The following is a 19,342-nucleotide window of genomic DNA, read 5'->3' on the forward strand; positions in this document are numbered from 1 at the left end:
CTTGGCAGATTTATTCATTATTTCCAAACCCTGGAAACAGCCCAAACACCCAGGAAAATGGATAAACAAATGGTGGTGTATCCACTGTGGTGTATCTTCTCAGCAATAAAAAGAGACAAACTGACAAACAAGATGGATGGAGATTAAAAACACATTTTTGTTCAATAAAAATAGCTAGACAGAAAAAAGTGTGTACTGCGTGATTCCATTATATGAAAACTTGTTACAGCGACAGAAATCAGAATGTTGCCTCTGGTAGGGAATGGCAAGGGGCATTGGGGAACATTCTCGGGGGGGTGGGGAGGGGTGATACAATAGTGCTATGTATTGCTCTGAATGATGTTTATCTAAATTAAATGCTTCAGTGCAGTAGTGTTGAGTATGGGCATGCTACTACATAAAAATCATACCTCAATAAAGTACTGTTTGCATATTGAAACCCTTTATAATGGCGACAACTTGTTATGAGGGAAATAAAAGAGAACATGTAAGAATACTTTATCAAATGAGAAGCCTTTAAAGTATAGTGTGTCACGCGTATTATTAGCTAGGATCTATTTCAGGGGCTGATTAGCTAAGAACCTTTCTCTTTCTTGTTTGACTGCTGGTCTCCTGACTTCACTGCTTAGGTGCACCTTGAGCAGAGCATTGGAGGAGAATACAAAAGGATTAAACTTTTCTATTGGAAGATACTGTGACCCTCAGAAAAGGACAGGGTTTTAGGTGGGTTTCCTACAAGCACAGCTAAAATGAGGACTCTTGAGCAAGTGATTTATTGAGGGAGAGCTCTCAGGGGAACCTGTGAAAGAGAGAGGGAAGCAGGATGGCACACAGGAAGGAGCTGGACATGATGTGGGCTGGGCTGGAGTGTAGCCTCAGTGCGATCCTGGAGAGCTCTGGAGTGAATGGTACCATAGAATTGTTTCACCTGGAGGCAAGAGGGTGGAGCTTTAGGACCCCTGTGCCTGTCACTCATTGGGGGGACTTCCCTGTGTGCACAGGTGCTTGCATGCATGGGCATGTGGGGCCCATGCATGCAAGGCAACTTCTAGGCATGTTCTGGTGAGGCAGATCCTGTCAAATGAGGGTACTTTTCCTGACAGGAGAAGCTGAGAGTTGTCAGCAACCAATACTGAGAGCAGCTGGGAGATGGGGTCATCTAGCTGGTAAAGGGGATTTGGGTGGGCACTGACAGCGCCTGTAGGCAGTCACAGGACTGGTGAGTAGCTGTTGAAGATAAGTTGGTAATGTCATTTCAAGTGATCACAAGGCAAGGGAGCCCACATAGGAGATCCACAGAGCCTTAGAGCATTGTGAGAAGATGGCATGGGTCATGGACTTGCCTTGGAGAAAGTGGGATATGCTGGCATCTGTTTGGAATTTGAAAAGCAACCCCCAAAGAGGCAGCCGACTTCTGTATTCCAATGGTAGGTGCTCAAAATACTCTGTGCTTTTTCTTCACTATATTTATCACAATAGCAATTGAATTGTAATTATTGTTGTACTTATTTAATTTCATCCCCTCTAGAATACTGTAAAAGCCTTGAGGGGGTCACAATATTATATAGTGCTCACTGTAGGTGCTCAGTAAATACTGATATATCAATGAGTAAATGGATTTAAGAAAGTGGCAGGAAGGTACTCATAGAGTTGACTTTTATAGCAATTGTTTTACTTTCCTGAACTACCTTTTCTGCTGTCTACATCAATCCTTGTCCATTTGTTAGTACCCAGCTCTTGCCTTCTATTGCCAGGTACCCTCTTCCCAACTCCCCATGTATGATACCATTCAACACTTACGACTACGTGAAACCGATCAACTTTGCTTTTTCCAACCAGTTTTATGTATTTATCTGTAATCTAACTCATTTTACAGAAAGCATTTTGCTGAAAATTTTTTTGATGGTCAAGTTTGTGTCTTGTCTTTGCTTGTCTTCTTTCGTATGTCATTCCTGTCACCTGAAAAGCACTTCTCCCGACAATCATTACCTACTACAATCCTTCAAAGACCTGTTTTGGCGCCATTCTATTACTGATTGGCCCCACTGAAAATCATCGTTATCTCCTCTGAGTTCTACCAATCTAAGGACTCCCATTTGCCTCTCTAGGCTTGTTGGCTCCTTTACAACAAGACCACACATTGGACTCTTAGTGCTATGAGTACTGTGGGTGCACAGTGCATGTGTTGATACAGTTAACATGCATATGTAGATATTGGGCAATTAATAAAGATTATAGGTTGATATACAATTATAAGGTTAGAAATTAAACAAGAAGGAAGACAAATTCTTTAATTTTTTCGGAAGTAACTCAAGTTCAGTATTTAATAACTTGAAGAAGAGGCAGAGGAGGAAGAGAAGTGGCAATAGGAGAAGTTTATCTGAGAATCTTCTTAATGCAGATTAATTGGGATCAGGAGAGCCCAGCATGGGATGAGTTCTCCATGAATTTTCTTTTCTCATATCTAGTTGGAATAACATATGCCAAACTTGGGTGATAGAGATCATCCTCTGTAACTTCATCAGGCCCACATTTTAGGACAATTCTTCCCAGAACAGAGTCATGTGGTTTGTGGTCAGCATGTCCTACTGGGTTTGGCACAGATGTTGATGATCGCTCCTTCAGCCTTGAAACAAGGGCTCTTAAGCCAGAAATTCTTATTAAGTGAAGCCCATTTCCTTTATAATGTGAGAGCACTTTCCTGATCACCCTTTAATCAAAACAGATGTTTTTGAAGCGGCCTAGAACAGGATATGGAAAATTTGGCCAGCCATCAAATATGGGTTCAAAGGGAGATCCTTGATGGCTCCCTTTGAGCTGTGGGCACTGTCTAAAAATAGCACATTGATATGGTACTTATGAAATAAAAGTAACTGCTAGAGATTGCTGTTGAATTCTAGAAAGCAGCCATCTGATTGCATGAAGATGCTCCCATATGAAACACAAGGGGGAATGTGGTGTGGGTGTCTTTCCTGTGGAAGTGTTCGGTGTTGGTGCTGGGCTCTGAAAGACTGTAGCTCACCTCTTGTGAGCTTTAACACAAAACTCAAGAAACCGAGAGAGCATGTGCCTTACCCCACATCCGGTTTATATTGGGAAAACTTAATTCAGTATTACAAATACTAATTAAGTCATATAATTGTGCTAACTTGCTACTGTGCTGGAGCCAATAACATACACATAAGGCAAAGGGGTGAGACAGGGAATTCAGTCGTAGAATTATAGAATTAGAAGAGATTTTAGTCATTAACTATTACAAAAACCCTCATTATAGGGATGGTTGGGTGGGAAGGAAGAGAAAAAAAAATTAGCATTTATTATGTGATGATTATGTGTCAGACATGTGTGTTGTGTTATTTCCTCCTCCCGAAAATGCTATGTGGGAAAAGGGGGAAAGGAATATATGAATATATTTCAATTGAGTACAATAGAGACATTGAACCTTTAAGTAACTTAAATTTTCACAACATTCCTGTGAGATAGATGATATATTTTTCAATTTTAGGAGAGGAAAATGAAACTCAGACATTAAATGGCATTTTTGACAAGTGGTTGGTTGAGTTGGGATTTGAACTGGTCTGTCTAAAGTTAAAGCCCCAATCCCTCCCAATCCCTATATTTCAGATGAGAACACAAAAGTGCAGAGGGATATGTTTCAGCTAAACCTTCTGGTCTATGGCTCAGCTGTCTCTCTCCTGTTTCTTACTGAACATGCTTATACGAGGTACTAGGAGGAAGCAGGCCTTAGTGGACTGAGAGCGCAGACCCAGTTAATTCTTCTTCCCAGATTACATGCCTTAGATCAGCAACTTTAATCCTAAATTTTCTATGGGAAAAAATTCCAGAGACCAACAAACATCCTTTAAAAAATTTTTTTTTTCTTTATTGATTTTAGAGAGAGAGGAAGGGGGAAGGAGAGAGAGATAGAAACATCGATGAGAGAGAACATCGATTGGCTGCCTCCTGCATGCCCCACACTGAGGATTTGGCCCACAACCTGGGCATGTGCCCTGACCATAAATCAAACTCATGACCTCTTGGTGCATGGGTCGACGCTCAACCACTGAGCCACACTAGCCAGGCAAATATCATTCTCTTTTAAGGTGTTTCTGAAGTTGCTGATGAGGCTACTTAGAATATTCTTCTACTTGCTTATACTTTTGTTGATTTATAAAATTTTAATTAATTCTTTTCTAACAAATTTGTATTATCAGAAATCTGTTTCCAGCCTCTCACTCTGTCTCATATCTCTCCTCTCCATGGTGTCTCTTTGGACTTCTGAAGCTGGAGTTGGAAAAATTTTCTCATTTCCTCTTCAGAGCAACTGGAAAAGAGGTAATAATTATTTTCTGAACAACACCCATTGAATATTTGGAGATAGTTATGAAATCCCTTTCAGCTTTTATTAATATAAAACTTTTCCTTAAAGCTTTTTTTTTAAATGAAGAAATTAAATAAGTCCAGGCATGCTTTTATGGTGGGGGAGGCATGTAGGGAAGGAAGGGGATAGGGAGGCTTCTACCCTGTCTTTGACCTAGGCAGAACCCAGTATGCTTGGGTGGCACCTACCACTTTGGTGATGATGAAAGCTGAAAGACTTCATGGCACTGTGTGAGTCTCAGATGGTCCTGCTTGGCCCAAAGGAGAAGGAATCAGTCTAATGGCAGCTGTTAGAAAACCAATGCACTTATTTGCAGTGATCAAGCATGTTAGTCTGGATTCTTGCCTTTAAGGGCAAGGCAATAAGGTCAGTAGAATAGCATTGGCCTGAGACTTGGCACATCTGGTAACTAATTGAATAACTCAGGGAGAGACTCTTCACCTCTCTGGTTTCTTCTTTCTCTTGGAAGAAGTGGGGAATCGAAGTAGCAATTGCTATAATCTTACCAGATCCTTGACAAGCTTATATCTTTAAAGAATTTTTAGGAGGGGCACAGCATTGCTCTTTCCCCACATCTTGGATAAGCACCAAAGGGGTGGGTTAATTCATGGATTAGTGAGGAAATGACTGATATGTTATTGGAAAATACACCAGGAAAGGACAATATGGTGTATTGAACCAAGAATCAGATGGCCTAAAGATTGAGTTCTCACTTTGCCATCAATTTACTGGGTGACTTTCAAGGAATAACTAAAACATTTGGGGTAAGTTTTTTTTTTATTATTTAAGTGATGGTTCAAAGTCAATGATCCCTTGAATGCCTACTGTTGATGGCTTCTATGTGCTAGTCACTGAGCTAAAGGCAGAAATAATAGGATATGATTCCTGACTGGAAGCTCACTGTTTGGAAAGGAGTAAATAAGCCATTATGGTGCTCATGTTAAGTACTGTAACAGAAGTATGTTCAGTTGCTACCAAATGAGTTAAGAATGTATATAAAGTAGGAGAAAGGACAGGGAAGACTATACAGGTCATATTTAGTCTAATATTCTCCGAGCATGAGGACTGAGGGGAAGGACATTCCAGGTAGAGAAATGAACAAAGTTAGGAAAGAACAAGGAAATCTGAGGCAAGGACTTGAGGGCAGTAACAGAAGTAAGGGCAAAGAGTGGAGGGCCTAGAATTGAGGTCACGCCACCTTTTAATGGACCTTTATGTCTTGCTAAGGAATTTGAGCTTTATCCTGCACACAGTGAGGATTCACTGAAAGATTTTAAGGGTCTAGCATGGTGTGATTTGTGTATTCTGGAGGAGAAAATGGAGGCGAGAGAGAAAATATCCAAGCAAATTAATTAGGAGTTCTTGCAAAAATCCAAGAAAAAGGAGTTGAGAACTTGAACAAAGGCCTTAGAAGAGGAAATAAAGGAGCAAACTTCAGGCTGGTTATTATCTTGAAAGTGAAATCTGAATTGGCTACATAATTTGTGGGGCCTAGTGCAAAATGAAATCGAGAAGCTCTTTATTAAAATAATTAATAATTTTACAATGGTGACAACAGATAATTAAAACAGACACAGGGCCCTTCTAAGCATGGGGCCCCTGTGTGACTGCACAGGTCTCATGCCCCTGAAGCTGGCCATGAGTACAATAATATTTATTTCCTTCCAGGTTTGTTGTCATCATGGTTGGAAAAAAAAATGTTTAAAATTTATGAGATTATACATTTCGGGGTCCATTTTGCAGGTAATTTCATTCTGTCTACTCAGCCATTTGTTTAGATTTTTATCGTATGTAATTTCTTTTTGAGTTGTCTTTCCAGGAGATAAGTCCAAACAAATGCTTCAAAGTCAGGCTGGCTGGGATATTCCACAGGTTTTCTGGAGCAAAGGTGTTCCCTACCTCACAAAGCAGAGCTGGAGTTTTTTATGGAAACAGCTAAGAAAAGAGAGAACAAGATAGTGGGATAATTTGAAAATAGGGCCTTATAATAGGGTGATATAAAATGGGGTTTATTTAATCTAAAAGTAGTAGTTGAGAAGGACTTTATTATGGTATTTGTATTAGTCAGCTATGCCACAGGAATGCTGTGTGATGAACCAAACCATCCCCAAATTCAGTGATATACAATAGCCATTTATTCTCATGCTCATGATTCTGCAGGGGAGCCTGGTTTATTTAGTTGGTCTAAAGTGGGCTCAGGTGGGTGACTCTACTATAGTCTGAGGATTGGCTGGTCCTAGATCCAGGCTTGGCATTGCCTTTAAAAAAATTTTTTTTTCTTGAGGCTCAGGCTAAAGAAGCAGTATCTACCAGGGCATGCTCTCCTGATAGCCATGCTAGGAGTATAGAAGGCTAAGCTGGTAGCATACCTAAGGCCTCTATTTGTATATACCTGTTAACATCCCATTGGCCAAGGCAAGTTGTATGGCCAAACCCAATGTCAATGGGACAGGGAAGTAAAATTCACCTACAGAGGAAGCAAAAAGGGAGTGAATATTTGCTGAGTAAGCCAAACTCTCAGAGGATTCAAGAATTTGCACTTTCTTACATAAGCTACTAAGGCTGTTGCTAGATAGTTTCACTGAGGCTACTACTGAAAGGAAGGGGGCGTGAAGAGCTTTGGTTAGCTAGGCAATCTTTTTTGACAAGAAGAATAGCTGTTTGGTAGAGGTTGGCAGTTTCTGAAAATCTTAAAGGTAGCTTAATTCTTCATCTGCAGAGACTGTTAGGTGAAGGCCTACTGGGAGGAAGGGGCAAGTTAAATGATCTTTTTATGTTCCTTCAAGTAGCAGGATTACAGAAGTCCTTCCTTATATGTGGAGTTACTTTCCATGGTTTCAATCATCCATGGTCAATGGCGGTCTGAAAATATTAAATGGAAAATTCCAGTAATAATTCATAAGTTTTAAATTTCGAGCTGTTCTGAGTAGCATGATGAAATCTTGCAAGACTTGCCCTGTCTGTCAGAGTCGTAGTCATCCCTTTGTCCAGCGTCTGCACGCTGTGTTCGTTCCTGCTTGTTAGTCACTCCCAGTGATCAGATCAACTGTGTGGTACTGCAGAGCCTGCGTTCCAGTAACCCTTATTTTACTTAATAATGGCCCCACAGTGCAAGAGTCCTGACATTGCCAATTAAGATATACCAGAGAGAAGCCATAAAGTGCTTCCTTTAAGTGAAAAGGTAAAAGTTCTAACTTAATGAGGAAAGAAAAAAAATTGTATGCTGAGGTTTCTAAGATCTACAATAAGAACACATTTTCTATCTGTGAAATTGTAAAGAAAGAAAAATAAATTTATGGTAGTTTTGCTGTTGCACCTCAAACTGCACAAGCCATAAGTTACTGCTTAGTTAAGATGGAAAAGGCATTAAATTTGTGAGTGGAAGAGATGAACAGAAAACATGTTCTGATTTATGGCGACATGTGCCAGAAAGCACTGAGGCTGTATGAAGACTTCAGCAAGAGATCCCTTGAAAAGAGGGACACCAAGCCGTTTCCTGAAAGTAAGGGATGGCCACACAGACTCAGGAATAGGTTTGGCATTTTATCATCTCACATGATCACAAGAAGAAGGGCGAGTATAGTATAATAAAATATTTTCAGAGATAGAACACATTCACATATAACTTTTATTACAGTATATTGTTATAATTGTTCTAGTTTATTATTCGTTACTGTTAATTTCCTACTATGCCTAGTTTATAAATTAAACATTATCATAGATATGTATAGGAAAAAACAGTATATATAGGGGTCATTATTATTTGTGGTTTCAGGCATTCACTGTGGGTCTTGGAACATATCCCCCATAGATAAAGAGAAGACTATGGTATATGAATTGAATAGTACCCTCAAGTAGCAATGTCTCAGAATGAATGCTTCCCTCTATTCTCAGAGGGAGAAGACAACTTCTCCTGGCTTCTGTGACACCATCTCTCAAGCACTTGAGGTTTATTGTCTTTTTCCTTATGAATCAAAAGTGAAGACCTATATTATACTCTATTTTTAATTTGATGGGTTTCATTTTCCCAATCAAATAATTCAATGTTATTTTTAGGTGCAGTTTTGTAATTTTTGTTTCAATAGTTTTTAGTATTTTATTTTTAAAGATTTTAAACTTGATTTTTAGAGAGAGAGAAAGAGAGAGGGAGAGAGAAACGGGACTGAACCCACAACCTGGGCACGTGTCTTGACCAGAAATCGAACCTGCAACCTTTTGGTGCATAGGACGATACCCTACCAACTGAACCACACTAGCCAGGGCAATATTTTCTAGTTTTTGGAAAGATTTGCTTTATGGTTTGGAAGATTTTGGTGGGCGGTACTTGCTTTTTTCCTTAGAATTTAATACCCACAAACTTTTCAGGATGCTCTTTCAATCATGAAGCAGCTTAAATCTTTGTGAATATGCTTCTGGGTTGCAATGGACATTTCAAAAAAAATGATACTGAAATAAGTAGGCTAATGATAGTGTGCCAACTAGTATATGTAGGAAGGATGATGGAGTTAGAAAACACTGTTTTGTGACCATGATTGGTAGTAATTAACTGAGGGAAAAAAATCATCGATGCATACTAAAACTAGTGGTTGAAATTTAATAAGAAAAAGGATATTCATAGTCTCAAAGTATCTTTTCACAAATTATTTATTGCTTATGGAAGGAAAAAGTTGGTGAGTGATCAAAATTAAGTGATCAAAATTAGCATTGCCAGCATCCTGTCTCTCCGTGTGATACGTGGAAAACACAACATCTGTTCTGTGGTAGGAGAAAGCAAAAGAGGCATAACCCCAAATGGGAGAATGTTCTACAAAAGGGCTAGCTTAGACTTTTTAAAAATCTCAAGGTCATGAAAGACAAAGAAAGGCTAAAGAGCTACTGCAAAATAAAGGAGACCAAAGATGCATGACAATGAAGTAAAAAGCATAAATCTGGATTGGATCCTGGACTGGGATAAAAGAGATAGCTATAAAGACATTATTGGGACAATTGTCAAACTTTGAATGTGGACTATAGATTCGATAGTAGAATTATACTGATGTTAAATCTCCTAGATTTTGATAATGATAATTGTACTGTAATTATGTAAGAGAATGTCCTTCTTTTAAGAAATACACACTAATGTACCTAGGAATAAAAGATCATGGTTTTGGCAACTTATTCTCAAATGGGTTGAAAAAATTATATATAGGAAGAGTGATGGCCCCGCCAATGTGGCTCAGTGGATTGAGCATCGTCCTATGGACTGAGAGGTCCCAGTTCAATTCCTGGTCAGGGCACATGCCCAGGGTTTCGAGTACAATCCCCAATAGGGGGCGTGTAGAAGGAAGTGGATCGATATTTCTCTCTCACATCGATGTTTCTATCTCTCTAAAAAATCGATAAAAACATTTTAAAAAAGAGTGATAAAAGTAATGGGGCAAAATTTTTACAGTTTGGCCCCATTTCAAACCTGGGTTAAGGGTACATGAGAGGTATTGGCATTATTTTGGCAACTTCTCTGGAGCGTAAAAATTCTATCAAATTAAAAGTTGTTAAGCCCTAGCTGGTTTGGCTCAGCGGTTAGATCGTCAGTGTGCGGACCAGAGAGGCCGGGTTTCGGTTCCTGCTAAGGGCACGTACTTTGGTTGCAGTTTGTTCCCAGCCCAGGTTGGGGTCTTGTGGGTGCCAACCACATCGATGTTTTTCTTTCACATTGATGTTTCTCTCTCTTCCCTCCTCTCTCCATCCTGCTCTATCTGAAGATAAATGCAAAAAATATCCTCAAGTGAGGATATACATACATACATAAACAAATGAATAAATGAATGAATGAATAAATAAATAAATAAATATATGTATGTATGTTGTTCAACCCCTCTCTCACAAAGATAAAGGTACAAAATAAAAATTCTATTGGTGCTATAATTACAAGATACTGCATTCCTATGAAACAAGCTGTAAATACTTGCAAACAACTAAGTCTGAATAACTAAAGCAGAAAAAGCCCCTCTCAACTTCGGAAAGAGGTTGTGTGCCTGGACACAACTGACGAAGTGTTCTCAGCGTTCTTCTTGGTCTTATGTCCTAGTTTAGTTGTACCTCACTGTTTAAAACAGAAAATAGAAAATATGTATTTCTTCCTAGCTATGGTACATAGAAACTGGATTTTACCTGAAAAGCATCCGAGACTCACAAGAAGAATAAGAGGGTAGAGAAAGAAAAATAAACGTTTCCTGGTTGGCATTTCTTGATCCCATATTGAGAGAAGGATGGCACACACGATCTATTGTGGTCGAGGTTCCAGAAGCCAGACAAGAAAGTTTGCTGTAATGTAGGGGTGTTGATTTGGAGGGTTGGATAGCAGTGGAAAAATCAAAACAAAAGAATTAATCCATCGGAAATTGTTTCTTGGACCAGATCCTGTGTGAGTGAGCCCCGAGGAGGGGCAAGGAAGTGGAGAGTTGGCCTATTTTAAAGGAAACATTCATTTAAACACTTGGATTCTCTAACTTCTCTTTTGCCTTCAGCTCCCATGTCACCATTTTCTTCAAATCCAGGCAAAACAAGAGGCAATGATACCACCAGGCCTCATGCTTGTGAGGATTTATTGCCTATGTTTTAATGTCAGTTCTTTCCCCAGAGTTGTGTGTTCTCCAAGGATGTCTCTGACCCCTCTGGCTTCACAGAAAATGTTGGCAACATAGTTGATAGATGTTTCAGAATATTCAAACAGCCCTGGCTGCTTTTGCTCAGTGGTTAGAGCGTTGGCCTGCAGACCAGAGAGTCCTGGGTTCCATTCCCACTAAGGGCACATACCTCGGTTGCAGCTTGTCCTCGGCCCTGGTTGGGGTTGTGTCTCTCTCACATCGATGTTTCTCTCTCTCTCTCTGTCTTCCCCTCTCTCTCTCTGTCTTCCCCACTCTCTCCCTCCCACTCTCTCTGAAGATAAATGCAAAAATGTCTTCAGGTGGGGATAAAAAAAAATTCAAACAATTCATTCTTTGCATGCTTTTATTTTCCACTCTTTTACTTGTAATGCATATGTATGGGATACATACATACATGCATACATATAGTTTTGCCATTGGTAGAAACACGTTAGTTAACTTTTACTGAAAAGCAGTTAAATGTAGGAGCTTTATATAGAAAATAAAGCTGTTTCATTGGGTCTTCGTTTGTATTTTTAGTGCTGAAACCCCGCTTGTCATCTTTGAGGAAGCAGTAGGTGGAGCTACAGGCTTTTTATCATGACAGAATTTTTCAGTAGCTGCCCCGTTGCCGGAATAACCTGAACAAGCACATATTTCCAAAAATAACAGAGGCACTTCCAAGTATTCCAGAAATATAGGCAAGACTGTTTAGTCATTCATAATCACCGCTTTGCAAGTACTAGAGAGATTCTGTAGAAAATATTTTAGAAGCAGAAAAAAGATTCACAGAATTTCTTGTATTTTTAGAATAGATTCTCTAAAAAAATGGAACTCATGAGGGAGGGAGCGGCACTTATTCAGCTCGGTCATGTACCACTATTTTTTTCCAGGTGGTGAAAGGGCCCAGAGGGGTGACCGGGGGTGGAAAAAAAGTCTTTTCCATTTGCGTCAGAACTCTGAGAAGCTCTTCATCTCCCCACTCGATGAACTTTTCTGAGGCTCTAAACTGCGGTTTCGATTTTCTTTGACTTACAGAGGGGTGGCCGAGGTTAAGTGATTCTGAGGAGGCCAGAAGGCACTTACAGCAGGTCACTCTTGAGCCATTGTTCTCAGTGGGTTCCCTGATGTTCTCGACTGTGACCCCAAGAGAGAGTAAAGAAACAGCTTGCTTTGCATCACTATGAAAAAGGCAGATTTTCTTCATGTAAAAATCACGAGTTCTGAGTAATACTCTGATGGGTATGTATATCCTACTATATACACTATTGGTTCTCTCTATAAATATTATGTATATATATATAAATACAATTTTGGCAATATCTCAGAATCTGATGAAAGCAAGGGACCCTAACCTCAGAAAAAAACCCACAGAAACAAAATTTCCAATAGAATTTATCAGGGTGGGGAAAAGTAGGTTTACAGTTGTGAATATGTGAAGCACAGATTTTATTCTTGTATTATTATTTATTAATTATTGTATTATTTTCCATACAAACTACTGTAAACCTACTTTTGCCCCCCCTGCATATATATATATACATGTACATATGTGGAGATGAGGGAGAGATATACTTATTTTAAGTAATTGGCTCATGGGATTGTGAGGTCTGGCAATCCAAGATTTATAGAGCTGGCCAGCTGGCTGGGAACTCTGGCACAGTTTCTGTGTCACAGTCTTGGGGCAGGATTTTTTTTTCCCTGGGAAACCTCAGTCATTACTCTTAAAGCCTTCAACTGATTGGATGAGACCCACCCATATTATAAAGACTGATCTGTTTTGCTTAAAGTCTACTGATTGTAAATGTTAGTCACATCTGTAAAACACCTTCAGAGTAGCATCTAGACTAGTGTTGGACCAAATAACTGGGCACTATAGCCTGGCCATGTTGAAATGTAAAATTAACTCATATAGGTCCCAACACTGTGACCTGGTTTCAGAGGAGCCCCACAAAGGAACGATGGAAAAGAGCTTCCAGCACACTCTTGCCCTGGGTGTTGTTTTAGGAGACAGCCACAGGGTGACTGCCATGGAAGCTCAAAGTCTCTCAGTCAGCCTGCTTGTCCCATCCTCTCCTGGGGACAGTAAATTGTGACACAAGAGTAGGGAGGAGACAAACAGGGAGACATTGCTAGGATTTAATAGTGAAAAGGTTGCAAACCCCAGTCTTTTCTTTCTTCAGCTCTTCCAGATGCTACTGACTTGTAGCTGAGAGAGGAGTAGCCATGATGCCTGAGGACTGTAGCACAATCTAGAACAGACTTGGCCACTGTAGACACCAGCCCTTTCCTTTCCTTCGTATTCTTTAGAACAAGTACAGCAACCCTCTGGTTTATAGATGAGGAAAAGGCTCCAGAAGCTTCACTGATTCATCACATACTGAGCAGCTGCCATGCTGGGAATATATACAATTGTGATTAAAACATGAATTTCGTTCTCTCACGGATCTAACATTCTAATGGTGGTGACAGAAAGCAAATCAAGTTAATAGACAAATAAAGAAAAACTCAAGTTGTGGTAAGTAATGAGAAGGAAATTAATGAGTGGGCTGAAACATTGCTGGGGAGATGGTGAGAAACCTATTTGAGGTGTTTTATGATAAAGCTCTCTATGGGCTGGTGAGGTGTAATCTGAGACGCAAATTAAGCTAATGGGTTTGGCTAAACCCTCCATTGATAAGCAAGGGTTGAAGCTGGGATGTATACCCAGGTTTTGTTTTGTTTACTTCAATCTATTAACATTTATCCTAGCTTAGATGTTGTGTCAGGCAAAAAAAGGTCTGATATTTCTTCTTAAAGTTGAGGGAGACTTGTGCATGCATTAAGCAAGGGCAGGTGTGCACATGCAAATGAATATATGCTCCTAAATTCCAAGAAAGGAAATGCTAGGTCATTTTAAGCAACCCCAGCTGGAGTATTTCCATCACTCTTGTTAGGCAGTTCTTCCTCTCTGTAGCCTGAATTTTTAATGCTGTACCTGAAGTCTTCTTCCTTTTGCTTTGTCTCAGGTTCATGATAAACATGCTGGTTGTTACCTTTGGTATAAGGGATGCTTGTCATGCTTCTCCCTTGGATTAATATATCATGTTTCTTTAGCCTGTCCTCCTAGATCTTATTCTCTGGCTATTTAATTATCTTCCAGGCTCTACACAGGTTGTTTGGATTGCCCTTGGGACAACCCCAGAGGGTGCCATTTACATGTAGACATTATAGATTAATATAATCACAAGGACACTATACTGACAGGTGGTACTGAAGAGTCTAGAGAGGTCTGGGGGAAGCTTTCTCTACTTAGAGCAAAGCATCTTTACCAGGTAGTGGTGGCTGCATGTCTGTTTTACTTATCAATCAACTTCTTTCTCTCTAATCTAAAGACACTTAAGAAGATTAAAAATGAGTTTACACATTGTTCTTTCTCCTCTTGACACTGTGAAGATACCTGGTGAATATGTTACAGAAGGGCATTCTCTGTTTTCCTTCTTTTCTGACTGCGAACAATTCTGGTATTTCATTTGGTGTCCAGTAACCTCCTGAAATTATACGTGAAATATTGTTTATGGTGGGTTGGTAGTTATTACCCATTCCAGGTAATAAGCTTACTTTTATTTAGAACAATATGAATAAGTGACATTTGGAAAATATTTTCACCCGAGGGAGAGATTGGTACCTTAAACCAAAAGAGAGATGTCAGGTGGGAGAGTCATTCAGGGGAAGAAGATATTAGACAGGGAGTGCTGTAGGTGCTTCTCAAAAACTCAACCTTTGTGTAGAGTTGGGTGTGCCAGGGACTTTCCGGTTCTTCCTTTATAGGTTTATGTCCTCATTGGAAAGAGTTCACTATCTTTTATTTACTCTCCCACATTGCAATTTTTAACTGACTATAGTATTTTTAATCTGAAGCTGGGATTATAAAGGATTTTTTTTTTATTCCTGGGATGATGGTTTACTCAAATTGCAACTGTATCACTTATTAGCTTTTTGTCTTTGGTAAATTATTTAACTTCCTCCAGCCTCAGGCTCTTTATCTATAGAATGCAGATAATAATAGTTATTATCTGATAAGGTTGTTGTGATGATTAAAAGACATAATTAATATAAAAACCCTTAATGTATTACATGGCACATAATAAATAGTAGCTATTAGAATTACATAGTTCTGTAATGGTTGAAGTTTTTAAAGCAATTATGTATTATTTTTATAATCTTCAAAATTAAGACTAGCAAATCAAAAAATAAAGTCTAAATTGTTCAAGCTTTTTAAAAATTTTTTTCATATTTTTTATTCTAGAGGAGAGCATTTTACATCTTGAAGTGTTCCTCATTTTGAGGAAGAAATCATTCTAAACCATTATTTAAATTACTAGAGGAAGTAAGCTTATAAAAAAGAGTTGTTTATTCTTGACACATTGAATAGAAAGGTTTGCAGTTGGTAAATGACTGTATGAGCAGGCTTTTTGTGAAAACGTTACATGAACTAATGGAATTTCAAAATGTGAAGCTCCAAGTATATTTAGGAAACCATGAATGGTCTCATATGATTAAAGAAAAATGTTCATTGGAAGGGTTCTTGCAGGTAAAGCTGGAAAGAGAAGTTGAGCTGAGAGGGCTTTGCTTGCTTAGGTGAGAAGTGTGGATTCATTGAGCCTATGGGAATCCAGCAAAGGTTTTGGAGGAGAGTGAGTCAACCCCAGTGTGAGGATTCCCATCCTCACTGCACGTATAAGATAAGTTGGATGGGGGCGATATCAAAGCAGGAGACAGTTGCAACAAATTGGGAAAGAAGAAAGTAGAGTTTGAGTGCAGGAGCCTCTGAAAAGTTAGAGTTGCCATAAACACTTGGACAAACTTTGGATGGGATCAAAGGAAAAAGAAGTATGGAAGTCTATGTCATTAACAGAGAGTGGGTACGAGCCAGTTGGGACTGGCCTTGGAGACAGTGTGTTCAGCTTGGACATGCTGATAGATCATCCTTAAGCGAGTGGCCCTTAGACAGTTGGAAATTGTTCAGGAGGGACACCAAAGCTGGTGATTCTGTTTGATATCTTCCGAGAGGTGATGTTTGAATGGAATACATTTCCTGAGGGGATCGAAGAAAGAAAAGTGCCAAAATCCTTGGAAAAGGAAGGAAGAGAGGAGGTGGACAAGGAATCAGTGGAGACTGAGGAGAAGCTGTGAAGCAATAGGAAATGAGATGGGGAGGAACAGAAGACAACGAGGAGGGTATTTCCATAATGGTTAGGTAATCTGACAATCATCAGGTCATTAGTCTTAGACAAGAGCACAATTGCAATGGAGAGGTAATAGAAAAGGCAGTTGAAATAAGTCAAGATGTGAATAGATATGATGAAGGACAGACAGGAAACAAAATGGTTGTACAGAGAATAAGAGAATTAAGCTCAAGGTAGGGCTGGATCAAAGAAATGTTGGTATTAGAAGAAAGGAGATTGAAAATACCAGGAAGAGAAGATAACTAGTGGAACCATATTCCAGATTCTAAGGTGGCACCCTGTAATTGCTATATGTATTGTCTTTCTCAAGCTTTTGAGACCTATTTCCTATTTCTCTTCTATCTTTCTGTTGCTGTTTATCTTAAATGCACACTAACTTTTTTCAATATGATTTATTATCATGTTATCAATAAAACCTCTTATACTTTCAATTTGTACTTAATATCTCCCTTTTCTGAACTTCTGTTGCATGAGTTTGAACCTCTTGGTGCTTCGCTTTCTTACTTTGAGTGGTTTAGTTGTGATTTTTCAACTAACTTTCTACCTCCTTAAATATTAAAATTATGTTTCTGGTAACTTTAAGTCATTCACATTCCTGGGCACATGTCCATTGTGTCTATAGGGAATGACTAATTATTTTGAATCTTTACATTTTGACCACTTCAAAATTTGAGGGGCGGGGATGTGATTTGACATTCTAGTTTCATCATACTGATATTTCCAGGGCTGACAAGATTGGGTTCTCAATTATTTTTCCAATAAGCATGCTAGTTCAAATGGTATACAGTATTTGACATTGCCTTTCATATACCTTGGTGATCATTAAATATTTGTTGATTTGTTGAAATGGTTATTTTGGTTTAGATGAATGGATTTGATTTTATAAAATGGATCTTGTCGTAGCTGACACTTATTACTGAATTTAGTTACTTAAAGCAAATTTTGAATTTATTACTAAGATTTTGTGACAGGTAGCAACTTAAATTTTCTTTTTCTTTTACAAAGTAAAAGAGGTGGATGTTACTCGGGCTCACTAACATCTGGCTCTCCTTTCTTCCCTGGGCATGTAGGAGACTATATTCTAGCCCCCTTGTAATTAGGCAGGACCATGAGACTTATTATGGCCAATGAAACATGAGCATAAGTGAAGTATATTGCTTAGCCCTTCTACAATTCTCTGTCTCTTTTCCTCTGTCTTTCTGATCAGGGATATCTTTGTGATGACTTTGCCTCATGAATCAAAGCAGCCTGAATGGCCGAGGCACCATATGGAGGATGGTTGAGTCCCTTGGACTTGAGGTTTATTTTCTTTGAGTGGTAAATAATTTTTTTGTTGGGTAAAATCACTGAGATTTTTTTGTTTTGTTTTGTTACTGTAGCATAACCTGTCTTATCCTGATGATTACTATTAAAAGCTAGTGATGTGCCTAATATCCTTCTAGACAATGGGAAACTACCCAGGAAATAGGAAGTTGTTAACCAGCAAGCAATGGTTGTATAGGTAAATCTTCAATCTCCCAGGAGAGAAAAAAATAAATACTGTAACCAAATACAAATATAGAAGAATGAGATAAACTACATACAACCAACACAAACAATTTATAGATCTAGCTATATGTTAGGGATATATGTTTATAAGTGCTGATTTAACATGAGGGTGAACAAGTTAAGGTCAGGGGTAGGTATATTTTTAGATACTTGAGTCGGGTTTTCTAGAAGGGTTTCCTGGAAAAATCTACTTAATGTTAAGGTGGAGAGATGAAACTTAAAGAGAATAATTTCATGTGATAGCTTTAAGGCAGTAGAAGACAAAACAATTTAAGGATGATCTTTTTATATAAAAAATTAAGGCAAACTTATGCAATTAGAATATAAAATGAATAGTTAAAGATAATGGGAGTGAGGGAGGAAATAGAGGTAGAAAAATTTATCTAGCAGGGGTAAAAGAGATTAACAAGTTGCCTCATGACCAAACCAAAGACAGTAATAACATTAATCATTAAAAATGGAGTGGGATAGGTGGTTAATGGGGGTAAAAAGGGGGAATATCTATAATACTTTCCACAATAAAGATAAATTAAAAAAAAAAAAAAAAGAGTGTCCAAACTATAAGAAACAAGCCAATTAGGAAAATCAGAGCCATTCCTGACCGTGAAGTCTGATGGAAATTTCTAACATGGGTCTGCAAAATTAGGAGGATGTGATTTACAGACTGTAAATAGGCAGGAAAAAATCTTGGCAGTATATGCTAACTAGGAGAAGCTGAGAGTTATTTTTTTAAACAAAAATAAAACATAAAAGCTGGGAAATCATGGATATACATTTTTCTTTAATCTAAACACCATCATGTGAGGGAACCTGTAATTTAATGTCTCTAGCATATCAATAAAAGTATAAAAAAATGTGGGGAAGTTTCTAGATAATTGCATTGGCTATACAACACTTTGTGGTGTTTTATATGGGTAAAGGTTTTTACACTTTATTGCCTTTTGACTGTATTTGCATGGATGTATAGAGTAACTTTGAAAGAGATTGATTGCAATGCCTAATATATTTACTTTAAAACTCTTCTCTGGTCTAAAGAAAGATATGCCTGTTGTAATCAAAGTATTTATCGTTAAGGACTAGTAGACAGCCATGGTAGATATTCTAAAGGATCGGCAGTTCACTGAGACGGTGAGATAGTTTTATAGGTGAACCAAATGACCAGAGAGCCCTTTTACAGCTACTTAAATAAGTTAATATTGATTTTATGATGCTTTTTCTATTATTTTATAAGGGAAAGTAGTGAGAATATGAGGTGTTGGAGTCTGTTGACCACTTTTATGAACTGGCCTGCTTGCTTTTTTTTATTAACTATTTCCTGCTTTCTAAGGCAATTGGGCAGACTGTTCATGGGCCAAACACTAGATCAGAAAACAAATTTTCTTTTTCTTTTTTTGAAAAGAAGGGACAGAAACAAATAATTCATAGACTGGGGACCTTAGCATCTATTTCTACATTATTTTTTCCTGAACTTGGATTATTTTATTTACCTGTCAACAGAGCTAGGTCTCTTGTTAAAATGCTAATTGAGATCTCATAGGCAAGTCTCAAAACATTTCAAA

The sequence above is a fragment of the Molossus molossus genome, unplaced genomic scaffold, assembly GCF_014108415.1.
Source record: "Molossus molossus isolate mMolMol1 unplaced genomic scaffold, mMolMol1.p scaffold_m16_p_6, whole genome shotgun sequence".
Taxonomy (NCBI): Eukaryota; Metazoa; Chordata; class Mammalia; order Chiroptera; family Molossidae; genus Molossus; species Molossus molossus.